The following is a 13,924-nucleotide window of genomic DNA, read 5'->3' on the forward strand; positions in this document are numbered from 1 at the left end:
GAGCCCTCGAGGACTGGGTTGAGGGGCCATTTGGTCCTGGAAACTAATGCAGAAACACCACCACCTAGAGGCCGTGTCGGAAATAAACACTTGTGTAAATATGACTGAAAACAGACAGAAAAACAAAGCAGGGAGAGTAGTCCCGCCTGGCTGACACCAAGGCTATGGCATCTGACACAGAGGAGCAGTGGATCGCTGGGAACTTTAACACTGTGCTGACTATCTAGCAGGAAGCTGAGATGTGGCAGACAGAACAGTGGAGAGGCACCTTAGATCAGACCCATGATACATTAAATACTCAGCTGAAGCGAATGAACTTCACTAATTCACTTTTTAAAAAATCTTTTACTTAAGAAACTAATTTTTTTCTTTATTTTATTTTCATTATTTTTATTTATTATTATTTGTTTAACCTTGCTTTTTTTGGTTTAATTTTTATCATTACTTTGTCTCATTTTTTCCTTTATAACAATGCTTTCTTCCCCACTTTTTCATCCTGTTTCTATTCTCCTGTTCTCTCTTTTTCATCTTGTTTCTCTTCTCCTGTTCCTGATTTAGTTTTACTCTCTCTTTTCTGTATATTACATGCTAAAAATTGATCTTTTTTTATCTGCTTTATTGATGCATTATTATTATAGTAGTCTCTGTTTGCTTACTCATATATCTAATTTCCTCTCCCCTGCTCCAAGTCCATGCAACCTTCTCTTTTCTCTTTCTTCCCTAGCCAATTCTTTTTTTTGTTGTTTGATTGTTTGTGTTTTTGTTTTTTATTTTATGTTTTTGTTTTTCCTCTCCTCACTTGTTCTCTTCTTCTACTAATAGCTTAATTAGTTTCACTCACCAAACTCAGGCCTATCTGCTGCTTACTCTATTCTCCTTCTCCAAAAAATAGATGAATATATAGATAGATTAAAGAAAGGGGAAATTATACATACATATATATATATATATATATATATATATATATATGTATATATATATGCTTTTGAATATATATATTTTAATTACTATTATTTGTTTATTATAATTTTCTTAAATTGAGTATTTTGTTTTTTATTTCCCTTCCTATACACTCATTCTTGTCCTACCTCCTTTATACTGAATCATGGCCATTCCACCATTGATTTAATTCCTTTATTTTACCTTCTGGAAATAAGCTCTGACTCTTCAGATTCAGCTCCCCTCCTTTTTTTTCTGGGGGTTTGTTATTTGCATTTTTTTGGTTTAGTTGTTGGTTTTGTGGAGTTTTCTCCCTGTATATGTATATATTTTTTTCTTTCACCTTCTGTTTTATTCTTTTTCTTTTCTAACTTACTGATTTTCCATTTCACAATATCATTTTTGTGCTCTTTTATCTACCCTACTACTCTTTTCTCTGGTGGTCACCTTTATTTGGGGTTATTGGTATCATGAATACATTTGTGTTTTGTTCCCTCTGTGTTGTGTCTTGTTGAGTTGCATTTTGTGCCTTTTGGTCAAAGTGGTAGAGAGTGAGCCACATAACCAGACACCCTGAGAGGAGTGAAAATGGGGAGACAGAGAAACAGCCCCCATACAAAAGAAAAGGAGGAATCACTGGAAAAGAAAGTAAATGAAATGGAGGCAAGCAATTTGTCAGAGAAAGAATTCAGAGCAAGGGTCATAAGGATATTGAAAAGGATGGAAGACAAATTCAACATGTGTAAGAATCAAGAGGAAATGAAGAAGAACCAAGGAGAAATGAAGAATGACATAGCTGCAATAAAGAACACAATAGAAATAATCAATAGTAGACTAGAAGAAGCTGAGGACTGCATCAGTGAGCTAGGAGACAAGGTAGGAAAAAAACAAACAAACAAGTAGAGCAGCAACTAGAAGAAAAAAAAAACAGGAGGAGAGCCAATGGGAGCTTTGGGACAACACAAAACAAAACAACATCCGCATAATAGGGGTGCCAGAAGGAGATGAAACTGAACAAGGAAGAGAAAACCTGTTTGAAGGAATAATGACAGAAAACGTCCCTGATATTGGGAAGAAAAAGCTTACACAAGTCCAAGAAGCTCACAGAGTCCCAAACAAGATGAACCCCAAAAGACTGACACCAAGACACATCATAATTAAATTGGCAAACACTAACAACAAAGTAAGAATCTTAAGGCTGCCTGAGAGAGAGAGACAGAAAGTTACTTATAAGGGACATCCCATTACACTATCAACTGATTTATCAACAGAAATACATCAGGCCAGAAGGGAATGGAATGAAATATACAAAGTGATGCAAAGCAAGGGACTGAATCCAAGAATACTGTACCCAGCAAGGCTGTCAATCAAAATTGAATGTGAAATCAGGAGCTTCACAAACAACAAAAAAAAAGAATAAGGGAGTTTATTACCACCAAGTCAGCAATGCAAGAAATGCTAAAGGGACTGCTATAAAAAGAAGAAATAGGAAGGAAAGAAGGAACACAGGCATAAAGAATAAAAATGGTGACAAATAACTATCAATAATAACCATAAACGTAAATGGATTAAATGCTCCAATCAAAAGACAAATAGTAGCTGAATAGATAAGAAAATATGACCCATATATCTGCTGTCTACAGGAAACCCACCTCAGAACAAAGGACTCACATAGACTGATAGGGAAGAAATAGAAAAAAATTTTAGGCGAATTGAAATGAAAAAAAGGTTCGATTAGCAATCCTTATATCTGACAAATTAGACCTCATAGTGAAAAGCATAACAAAAGATAAGGAAGGCCACTTCATAATACTAAAGGGAGCAATTCAATAAGAGGATATAACTTTGGTAAACATATATGCACCCAATACAGGACCACCTAAATACATCAAAAAACTTCTGGAATATAACAAAGGAAAGATAAACTGTAATATAGTCATAGTAGGGGACTTTAATACCCCATTGACACCACTGGATAAATCCTATAAACAAAATATCAGCAAAGAAACATCAATCTTAAGTGACGCACCAGATCAGATGGAATTGATATCGTCATAACATTCCTCCCCAAAGCTACAGAATATACATTCTCCTCAAGTGCAAACAGGACATATTCAAAGATAGATCACATATTGGGACACAAGCAAAGTCTCTTCAAATTCAAGAATAGAGAAATCATACCAAGTATCTTCTCAGACCACAATGGCATAAAATTAGAAATCAAGCCTAAACCGGTTTGGCTCAGTGGATAGAGCATCGGCCTGCGGACTGAAGGGTCCCAGGTTCGATTCCGTTCAAGGGCACGTACCTTGGTTGCGGGCACATCCCCAGTGGGAGGTGTGCAGGAGGCAGCTGATCGATGTTTCTCTCTCATCGATGTTTCTAGCTCTCTATCCCTCTCCCTTCCTCTCCGTAAAATATCAATAAAATATATTTAAAAAAAAAGAAATCAACTACAGTAAAAACAATGAAAAAAATCAAACACTTTGAGGCTAAATAGCATGCTATTAAACAATGATTGGGTTACCAAAGAGATCAAAGAAGAAATTAAAAGCATCCTGGTAACAAAAGACAATGAAAACACAACAATCCAAAATCTATGGGACACAGTGAAAGACATCTTAAGAGGGAAGTTCATAGTTCTACAGCCCCACATCAAAAAACAAGAAATAATGGTAATGAATTATCTAACTCCACAACTCAAAAAATTAGAAAGAGAGCAACAAGAAAAGCCCTGAGTAAGCAGAAGGAAGGAAATAATAAAGATCAGAGCAGAAATAAACGACATAGAGACCAAAAACAAAAACAAAAGATCAATAAAACCAAGAGATGCTTCTTTGAAAGGATAAACAAGATTGATGAAACTCTAACCAGGCTCACCAAGTAGCAAAGAGAGAGGACCCAAAGAGACAAAATCAGAAATGAAAGAGGTGAAGTAACAACTGACGCCACAGAAATACAAAGGATTATGAAAAAATACTATGAACAACTCTATTCCAACAAACAGGACAACCTAGACGAAAAATACAAGCTTCCAAAACTCAATCAGGAAGAATAAAAAACCTTAATAGGCCCAATAACTACTGAAGAAATTGAAGCAGTTATAAAAAATCTTCCAGCAAACAAAAGCCCTGGTCCAGACGGCATTACAGGGGAGTTCCACCAAGCATTCAAAGAAGAAATAAAACCTATCCTCCTCAGACTATTCCAAAAAACTTGAAGAGGAAGGCACACTTACAAGCTCTTTCTATGAATCCAGTATTACCCTAATTCCAAAACCAGATTAAGACACCACAAAGAAAGAGAACTACAGGCCAATATCATTGATGAACATAGATGCTAAAATCCTCAACAAAGTTCTAGCAAATTAGATCCAGCATTACATTAGAAAGATCATACACCAGGACCAAGTGGGATGTATTCTGGGGATGCAAGGATAGTAAAATATCAGCAAATTAATAAATGTGATACACCACATAAAGAAATTGAGAGACAAAAATTATATAATCAGACCAATCAATGCAGAAAAAGCATTTGACAAAATCCAACACTCTTTCTTGATAAAAACACTCAGCAAAGTGGGAATAGAGGGCTCATACCTAACCAAAATAAAAGCCTTATATGACAAACCTACAGCCAACATCATACTCAATGGGCACAAACTAAACTCATTTCCCCTAAGAACAGAAACAAGACTGGGATGCCCACTTTCACCACTCCTGTTTGACATCGTACTGAAAGTTCTAGCCATAGTGATCAGAAAAGAAGAAGAAAGAAAAGAAATCCAAATTGGAAAAGAAGAGAAAAAATTGTAATTATTTGCAGATAACATGATACTATATATAGAAAACCCCAAAGACTCTATCAAAAAACTACTAGACTTAATAAGTGAATTTGGCAATGTAGCAGGATACAATATTAACAACCAGAAATCTATGGCTTTCTTTTTTACACCAACAATGAACTCACAAAAAGAGAAATTTAAAAAAAAATCCCATTTACCATCGCACACAAAAAAATTAAGATACCTAGGAATAAACTTAACTAAGGAGGTAAAAGACCCATATGCAAAAAAACTCCAGGACATTGAAAAAAAGAGATAAAGAGATAGAGGAAGACATAAACAAATGGAAGAACATACTGTGTTCATGGAATGGTATAATCAACATCATTAAAATGTCCATACTAACCAAAGCAATTTATAGATTTAATGCAATCCCCATTAAGATACCAACAAAATATTTCACAGACCTAGAGCAAAGTCTCCAAAAATTCATCTGGAATAAAAAAAGACCCCAAATAGCCACAAAAATCCTGAGAAAGAAGAACAAAGTTGGAGGGATCACAATACCAGATATCAAGCTATATTACAAAGCCACGGTTCTCAAAACTGCAAAATAAAAAGCTTCTGCACAGCAATGAAACCATCAACAAAACAATAAGAAAGTCCACTGCATGGAAGAACATATTTGCCAATGCTATTTCAGATAAGCGTTTAAACTCCAAAATTTATAGGAAACTCATACAACTTAACAAAAGGAAGTTAAACAATCCAATCAAAAAATGGATAAAATACCTAAATAGACACTTTTTGAAAGAGGACATACAGAAGGCCAAGAAAAAACATGCTCAAAGTCACTAAACATCCAAGAGATGCAAATCAAAACAAGAATGAGATACCATCTCACACTGTCAGAATGACTATCATCAACAAATCAACAAATGACAAGTGCTGGCGAGGATGTGGAGGAAAAGGAACCCTTGTGCAGTGCTGGTGGGAATCCAGACTGGTGCAGACACTGTGGAGAACAGTATGGAGTTTCCTCAAAAAACTAAAAATGGAACTCCCATTTGACCCAGTAATCCCACTTCTAGGACTATATCCCAAGAAACCAGAAACACCAATCAGAAAGGAAATATGCACCCCTATGTTCATAGCAGCACAATTTATAATAGCTACAAATTGGAAACAGCCTAAAATGCCCATCAGCAGATGAGTGCATTAAGAAACTGTGGCGGAGGAGGAGGCATGATGGCGACCAGCAGGAAGGTAGGGAGGGAGAGTGTGTGAGCGATAGAGGTGTGTGTGGATTGTGTGGGTGTGTGTGTGAGTGAAATAGGGACAGTTAGATCCTGCAGGTCTTCCAAGGGGCTGCCAATTGGGCAGTCTTAGACGGCAAAACCCCGCTGCCACCGCAAACAATCTGGGTAGGACACCCGTGGCGCAGAGACCACGCCATCTTAAAGAACAGAACTGCTTGAGACTAGGATCCTAGCCTCACCACCACCCAGTCTGGTCTCAGAAGCAAACCGGGACCCTTCAGCCACCCTGGTAGAAGACCTGCCACCACAGCTGCAGACCCAGAGACCCCAAGACTCCAGGCACCTGGCCGCAGATTTCTGTGAGTCACAAAGCCAATCCCTCTCCCCTGCCAACCCCGCAGCAGAGGCATAGGATATGCCAGACCCTGGCCGCACAATAGGGCTTCCTAAACACACACAGCAGCTGCATCTCCACCTGACTTTGAACCTTGGTGTCGGACACGGAAAGTTTGTTTCCCATGACCAGGCTCTGCACCCAGGCAGGGAAACTGCTGAATTTGACCCTAAGTGTACATCTTTGGGGAGATTGTTTTCTGCGACCAGATCCCGTGCCCACACAGGGCAGGGAGACAGCACTGAATTTGAGCCTGGACTTGCGAACTCAGGGAATTTGTATCCTGTGACTAGTCTCCATGCCCAGGCAGGGAAGCAGTCCTGAATTTGAGCCCAGCTGTGCATCCCTGGGAAGATTATTTTCTGTGACCAGATACCTTGCCCACACAGGGCAGGGAGACAGCACTGAATTTGAACCTGGGGGTACAAACCTGGGGAGTTTGTTTCCTATGACCAGACCCTGCACCCAAGCAGAGAGGTTGCGCTGAATTTGAACCTGGATGTGCGAACTCAGGGAGTTTGTTTCCCTCGCCCAGGCTCTGTGCCCAGGCAGGGAGGCTGTGCTGAATTTGAGCTTAGGTACGTGACCTTGGGGAGATTGTTTTCCATGACCAAATCCCGCACCCACGTGGGGAGACAGCGCTGAATTTGAGACTGGGGGCGCGAACCCAGGGAGTTTGTTTCCCATGACCAGACCCTGCACCCAACCAGGGAGACTGTGCTGAATTTGAACCTGAACTGCAAACCCAGGGAGTTTGTTTTCTACAACCAGACCCCGTGCCCACACAGGAGGGCAGCACTGAATTTGAGCCTGGGTGCATGGACACGGGGAGTTTGTTTTCCACAGTGCACACCCGCGTGAGCAGACCCCACGCCCACACTAAGCGGCAATGCCACCTGACTTTGATTCAGGGCAAGCGCACACAGAAGGCTGTTTACTGCAGGGCAGGAGTGGACCTCCTGCAAACACAGTGCGACTGTGCAACCTGGTCTCCCAAGCAGATCGGGGACCCTGAATCCCATGCAAGAGGGATCAATGAGCACAAGTGACTAGACTCTGTTCCTCATTAAGCGCACCTGGGATCCCTAATTCCCAGTACATTCACACTAAGAGCCAGCAACTCCAATTCTTGGTGCATGCGCACACAGGGACCCTGATTCTCAGTGCGAATTAGCACCAAGCAACAGAGACTCTGATACTCAATTCTTGGCACGGACACAGGGAGCCTCTGACCCCTGACATGCACTAGGGGGCTTGGATTTTTGGCACACGCCTACAGGTTCTCTGTTTCAACGTGGCACAGGCAGGGTCCCTGATTCTAGGTGCGCACACGAGGCCACACTAAGTGCCTGTGACTCTGACCTGGGGCAAGTGTGGGTCCCACAAACCCACAGCAGCCGCATGTCTTGGTGTCAGAGCTGTTCAGTGACACTTGGGGCGGTGCAAAACTCCCACTACACATGGCCCAGGCCCCCACAACTCGACATATGAACCTTCTGGTAATAGTCAGAATTGGGAGACAATGAAACAATACCCAGAGGAAAGAAAATGAGGAATCGCCAAGAAAGGAAACAAGTGAATCGGAAGCATACAACATGACAGAAAAAGAATTCTGAGTAATGGTCATACAGTTCATAAACAGGATGGACGAGAAAATCAACAACCTATGCAAAAATCAGGAAGAAATGAAAAATGATATAGCTACAATCAAAAACACCATGGAAGGCTTCAACAGTAAACTAGAAGAAGCAGAGGACCGAATTAGTGAGTTAGAAGATAAAGTACAGAAACAAGCCCAATCTGAACAGCAAGTAGAGAAAATAATTAAAAAGTAGGAGAGTCTTAGCGAGCTTTGGGACAATGCAAAATGAAATAGCATACATATAATAGGGCTGCCAGAAGGACAAGAAGAGCAGCAAGGATTAGAAAATTTATTTGAAGAAATAATGACAGAAAATTTCCCTGATATGGGGAAGAAAAAAGTTACACAAGTATAGAGCATCCCAAACAAGATGAATCCCAAAAGACACACACCAATACATGCCATAATTACCATGGCAAATGTTATCGACAAAGAGACAATCTTAAAGGCTGCAAGAGAGAGACAGAGAGTTATCTACAAAGGATCCCCCTTCAGATTATCAAATGATTTCTCAACAGAAACACATCAAGCTAGAAGGGAATGGAAGGAGATATAAAATGTGATGCAAAGCAAGGGACTGAATCCAAGAATACTCTATCCAGCAAGACTATCAATCAAAATTGAAGGGGAAATCAGGAGCTTCGCAGACAAAAAAAGGCTAAGGGAGTTCATCACTACCAAGCCAGTAATGAAAGAAATGCTAAAGGGAATGCTGTAAAAAGAAGAAACAAAAAGGTAAGAAGGAACACAGCCTCAAAAAATAAAATGGCTACAAACAAGTATCTTTCAATAATAACTTTAAATGTAAATGGACTAAATGCTCCAATCAAAAGACATTGAGTGGCTGAATGGATAAAAAAACATGACCCATATATATGCTGTCTACAAGAGACCCACCTCAGAACAAGGGACTCACACAGACTGAAAGTGAAGGGATGGAAAAATATCTTTCAGGCAAATGGAAATGAAAAAAAAGCTGGGGTAGCAATACTTATATCTGACAATTTAGACCTCAAAGTGAAGGCCATAACAAGGGATAAGGAAGGCCACTTCATAATAACAAAGGGATTGATACAAAAAGAGGATATAACCCTGGTAAACATATATGCACCCAATGCAGGAGCACCCAAATACATAAAAATCTCCTAGAAGATATCAAGAGAGAGATCAACAAAAATACAGTCATAATATGGGACTTTAATACACCACTGACATCACTGGATAAATCCTCTAGACAAAAAATCAGCAAAGAAACACCAATCCTAAATGACTCGCTAGATCAGATGGACTTAATTGACATCTTCAGAACATTTCACCCCAAAGCCGCAGAATATATGTTCTTCTCAACTGCACATGGGACATTTTAAAAAATAAACCACATACTGGGTCACAAGAAAAGTCTCCACAAATTCAAGAAGATTGAAATCATACTAGCCATTGTTCTCAGACAAGCATCTTCTCAGACCACAATGGCATAGTATTAGAAATAAACTACAATAAAAACAATCCAAAATACTCAAACACTTGGAAGCTGAATAGCATGCTGTTAAACAATGATTGGGTTACCAAAGAGATCAAAGAAGAAATTAAAAACATCCTGAAAACTAATGACAATAAAAACACAACAATCCAAAACCTATGGGACACAATGAAAGCAGTCCTGAGAGGGAAGTTTATAGCTATACAGGCATACCTCAAAAAAAACAAGAAAAAAAATGGTCGTAAGTCATCTAATGCTACAACTCAAAGAATTAGAAAGAGAGCAACAAGAAAAGCCCAGAGTGAGCAGAAGGAAGGAAATCATAAAGATCAGAGCAGAGATAAATGACATAGAGAGAAAAAAAAAAACAACACGAAAGATCAATGAAGCCAAAGCTGGTTCTTTGAAAGGATAAACAAGATTGATGAACCTCTAGCCAGGCTCACCAAGAAGCAAAAAGAGAAGACCCAAATAAACAAAATCAGAAATGATAGAGGCGAAATAACAACAGGCCCCACAGAAATACAAAGGATTCTTAAAAAATACTATGAACAACTCTATTTCAACAAACTAGAGAACCTGGAGGAAATGGACACATTCCTAGAAAAATACGACCTTCCAAAACTAAATCAGGAAGATTCTAAACATCTCAATAGGCCAATAACTATGAAAGAAATTGAAGCAGTCATCAAAAAGCTTCCAGCAAACAAAAGCCCAGGGACAGACAGCTTTACAGGAGAGTTATACCAAACATTCAAGGAAGAACTAAAACCTATCCTCAGACTATTACAAAAAATTCAAGAGGAAGGAACACTTCCAAGCTCATTCTATGAAGCAGCATTACCCTAATACCAAAACCAGATAAATACAACACAATGAAAGACAATTACAGGCCAATATCCCTCTTGAACATAGATGTCAAAATCCTCAACAAAATTCTAGCAAATCGGATCCAACAGTACATCACAAATATCATACACCATGACCAAGCAGGATTTATCCCAGGGATGCAAGGATGGTACAATATCCACAAATCAATAAACATGATACATCACATAAACAAATTGAGGGAGAAAAATCACATAGTCATATCAATTGACGCAGAAAAAGTATTTTACAAAATCCAACACCCTTTCTTGATAAAAACTCTCAGCAAGGTGGGACTAGAAGGATCATACCTCAACATCATAAAAGCCATATATGACAAACCCACTACCAGCATCAAACTCAATGGACAAAAACTAAAACCATTTCCCCTAAGAACAGGAACAAGACAGAGATGCCCACTCTCACCAGTCCTGTTCAACATAGTACTGGAAGTACTAGCCATTGTTCTCAGACAAGAAGAAGAAATAAAAGGCATCCAAATTGGAAAAGAAGAAGTAAAACTGTCCTTGTTCGCAGATGACATGATACTGTACATAGAAAACCCTAAAGATTCCATCAAAAAAATTATTAGACTTAATAAATGAATTCAGCAAGGTAGCAGGATACAAAATTAACGCCAAGAAATCTATGGCATTTCTATACACCAATAGTGAACTGACAGAAATAGAGACTAAAAAAGCAATCCCATTTACCATCGCACCAAAAAAAGTAAGATACCTAGGAATAAACTTAACTAAAGAGGTAAAAGATCTATATGCACAAAACTATGGGACACTGAAAAAAGAGATAGAGGAAGATTTAACACATGGAAGAACATACCATGTTCATGGATTGGTAGAATCAACATCATCAAAATGTCCGTACTACCCAAAGCAATATATAGATTCAATGCAATCCCCATTAAAATACCAATGGGATATTTCACATACTTAGAACGAACCCTCCAAAAATTCTTCTGGAATAAAAAAAGACCCCGAATAGCTGCAGCAATCCTGAGAATGAAGAACAAAGTAGGTGGGGTCTCAATACCAGATATCAAGCTGTATTACAAAGCCACTGTTCTCAAAACAGCCTGGTACTGGCACAAGAACAGACATATAGATCAATGGAATAGAATAGGGAACCCAGTAATCGACCCGAACCACTATGCCCAATTAATATTTGACAAAGGAGGCATGAACATACAATGGAGTCAAGACAGTCTCTTCAATAAATGCTGTTGGGAAAAGGGACAGATACATGCAAAAAAATAAAACTAGACCACCAACTTAACCATACACAAATACAAACTCAAAATGGATAAAGGACTTAAACATAAGACGGGAAACCATAAAAGTACTAGAGGAATCCACAGGCAGCAAAATCTCAGCCATATGCCAAAGGAACTTCTTCACTGATACTCATCTTAGGACAATGGAAACTAAAGAGAAAATAAACAGATGGGACTACATCAAAATAAAAAGCTTTTGCACAGCAAAAGAAACCATCAACAAAACAACAAGAAAGACCACCACACGGGAGAACATATTTGCCAATGTTATCACTGATAAGGGTTTAATCTCCAACATTTACGGGGAACTCATACAACTTAACAAAAGGAAGATAAAAAATCCAATCAATAAATGGGCAATGGACCTAAATACATACTTTTTGAAAGAGGACTGAAGGAAGGCCAAGAAACATATGAAAACATGCTCAAAATCACTAATTATCTGAGAGATGCAAATCAAAATGACAATGCGGTACCATCTCACACCTGTCAGAATGGCTATCATCAACAAATCAATAAACGACAAATGTTGGCGAGGATGCAGAGAAAAAAGAATCCTCGTGCACTGCTGTGGGAATGCAGATTGGTGCAGCCACTTTGGAGAACAGTATGGAGTTTCCTCAAAAAACTAAAAATGGAACTCCCATTTGACCCAGTAATCCCACTTCTAGGAATATATCACCAGAAGCTAGAAACATCTATCAGAAAGGATATATGCACCCCTATGTTCATAGTGGCACAATTCACCATAGCTAAGATTTGGAAACAGCCTAAGTGCCCATCAGCAGATGAGTGGATTAAAAAACTGTGGTACATATACACAATGGAATACTATGCTGCACTAAAAAAGAAGGAATTTCTACCATTTGCAACAACATCAATGGAACTGGACAGCATTACGTTGAGTGAAATAAGCCAGTCAGAGAAAGATAAATATCACATGATCTCACTCATCTATGGGAAATAATGAACAACATAAACTGATGAACAAAAGCAGATCCAGAGACAGGGAAGCATTGATCAGACTGTCAAACCTCAGAGTGAAGGTAGGGGAAGGTGCGGGTAAGGGGGGGAAATCAACCAAAGGACTTGTATGTATGCATATAAGCCTAACCAGTGGACAAAGACAACAGGGGGTTGAGGGCATGAGTCGGGGGGGGGGGGTTGGGAAGGTAATGGTGGGATGAGGACAAATATGTAATACCTCAATCAATAAAGAAATTAAAATGACAAAAACTGTGGCACATCTACACAATGGAATACTATGCTGCTATAAAAAAGGAGGAACTCTTACCATTTGCAGCAGCTTGGATGGAACTGGAGAACATTATACTAAGTGAAATAAGCCAGCTGGAGAAAGATAAATATCACACGATCTCACTCATATGTGGGATATAATGATCAACATAAACTGATGAACAAAAAGATCCAGGGACAAGGTAGCACTGAACAGATCATCCAACCTGAGATAGAAGGCAGGGAGGGGGGGGGTTAGAGATCAACCAAAGGATTTGTACGCATGTATATTAGCATAACCAATGGACATAGACACTGTGTTGGTGGGGGCTTGCCCTCGGTGGTAAGAGTGGCTGGGGGGGCGTCAATTGGGAAAAACAGAGACATGTAATACTTTAAACAATAAAAATAAATAAAACACACACACTCACAAAAACAATTTACACTCTGGGGAAGCATTTTGGCAAATCATATATATGAAAAAAGACATGTCTAGAATGTAGAAAGAATTCCTAATGTCAAGAATAACAATACAAATACTCAATTAAAAACTGGACAGAAGATATTAATAAGACATTCATTCAAAAAAGAGATATAAATATATAGGGCAAATAATGACAAGATTTTTAACCTTATCCATCAGGGAAATGCTGATTAAAGTGATAATAATATATTGCTATTCTCAATATTTTCTTAATGTAATCTAACTGTATTCTTGATATATACATGGTATATTTGTCTCAGGATTATTGTTATACTTGAACATTATTATATCTAAAGATACCACTTCACACACTAGCATGGATATAATTAAAAAACAGTTACTAACGTGTTGGTGAGGATATTAATTAACTGGAACCTTCACACATCACTGGTGGAAATGTGTAATACTGCAACTGCTGTGGGAAAATCTAGCAGTTCATCAAAAGGTTAAACATAGAGTTGCCATAAGATCCAGCAATTCTTCTTCTAGGAACATAGTCAAAAATATTAAAAACAGGTGTTGGGGAGAGAAAAATGGCGGCGGAATAG

Source organism: Plecotus auritus, assembly GCF_963455305.1.
Source record: "Plecotus auritus genome assembly, chromosome: X".
NCBI classification, from domain to species: domain Eukaryota; kingdom Metazoa; phylum Chordata; class Mammalia; order Chiroptera; family Vespertilionidae; genus Plecotus; species Plecotus auritus.